Below are 1,539 nucleotides of genomic sequence, written 5' to 3' on the forward strand. Positions count from 1 at the left end.
CTCTCTCTCTCCCCCATCTCTCTCTCTCCTCCATCTCCATCTCTCTCTCCTCTCTGTCTTTCTCTCTCCCCCTCTCTCTCTCTCCCCCCTCTCCCTCTCTCCTCTCTCTCTCTCTCTTCTCCTCTCTCTCTCTCTCTATCCTATCTGTCTCTCTCTCCCCCTTCTCTCTCCCTCTCTCTCTCCCCCCTCTTTCTCTCTCTCTCTCTCTCTCTCTCTCTCCCCCATCTCTCTCTCTCCTTTCTGTCTCTCCCCCCATCTCTCTCCCTCCTCTCTCTCTCTCCTCTCTGTCTCTTCTCCCCCTTCTCTCCCCCCCCCCCCCTCTCTCTCCCCCTCTCCCCCTCTCTCTCCCCCTCTCCCCCCATCTATCTCTCCTCTCTCTCTCCCCCCTTTCTCTCTCTCCTTTCTCTCTCTCTCCCCCCTCTCTCTCTCCTTTCTCTCTCTCTCCCCCCTCTCTCTCTCCCCTCTCTCCCTCCCCCTTTCTGTCTCTCTAGAAGCACCATTCCTCTCCTCCATCAGAGGTTGACGACCTGAAAAGCATCATGGTACGCAACATCAGTGAGATAAGACTCCACTCCTACATCCACCACTACCGCTGTATTAGGGGCTAGGGGAGAAGTGTCTAGGGTCTGAGGATTTATTTTAGTGTCTTGTGTTTACTCTGTGTTTCCTACAGACTTGGTGGCTCAGAGGGGAGAGATGTTGGAGTTGCTGATTGATAAAATGGAGAACCTGGTCGGCTCAGTGAGTCACATTCTAATCTACTACAATTACTCAACTATCCTACTACTACTGTTCCTATAACCCGGCTCAGAGCGTCACTAACTTCCTCTCTCCTCCAGTCTGTGAGTTTTAAGACCACCAGCCGTAACCTGGCCAGAGACATGTGTATGAAGAACCTCAAACTGACTGTCGTCGTAGTGGTGGTGTCACTGGTAGGTACTGTCTGTCTGTTCACCCCTCCGTGTGTGTGTGTAATAGTCTGAACTATGTGGTGTGTTCTCGTCAGGTGGTCCTGTATGTAGTTGTGTCTGCAGCCTGCGGAGGACTCAGCTGGCCCAACTGCATCAGGAAATAAGAGAGGGGGGGGGGGGAGAGGGAGCAAGAGAAAGAAGACAAGACAGCGGACCCACAGGGGGGAAAAATCACTCTTCTCTCCTGTCTCTCCTCTCCTCCCTCTTGTCTTCCAGTCAGCAGGGAGGAGAGGTCCTCTATTGGACAGAATGGTGACACAACAAGGCATCCAGATAGTGGAGATTTAACAACGTTGTGATTGTCTTGCTTTCTGTTCCTAAACAAGAGAATCAAGTGTGATTGTTGGATATGCAGCCTGAAGATATTGTGGAATTCAAAAAGTCCTCAGTACTGTCCTCCAGTCCAGATCATGGTCCTCTCATCGTGCTGGAGAGGGATGGCCAACCCAACCCAGCTCCTGGAGAGATACTGGCTGTGCAGGCTTTTGCTCCAACCTCACCCCTCTCTAGCTACAGATTCTCCCCCCAGTCAGTCCAGCAAATTAAGCCGTTAGACCAGCATGCATCT

The 1,539-nt window shown here is 52.0% G+C and overlaps 1 long non-coding RNA gene across 1 annotated transcript; it reads left to right on the forward strand.

Moving 5' to 3' along the window:
• The first annotated feature begins 492 nt into the window (after window positions 1-492).
• On the forward strand, window positions 493-1,088 carry LOC118946075. The gene is made up of 3 exons (XR_005041245.1): window positions 493-741; window positions 840-932; window positions 1,007-1,088. It is a non-coding gene; the product is annotated as an uncharacterized LOC118946075 (long non-coding RNA).
• The last annotated feature ends 451 nt before the right edge of the window (window positions 1,089-1,539 follow it).

This window comes from Oncorhynchus mykiss, chromosome 31 (assembly GCF_013265735.2).
Source record: "Oncorhynchus mykiss isolate Arlee chromosome 31, USDA_OmykA_1.1, whole genome shotgun sequence".
NCBI lineage: Eukaryota > Metazoa > Chordata > Actinopteri > Salmoniformes > Salmonidae > Oncorhynchus > Oncorhynchus mykiss.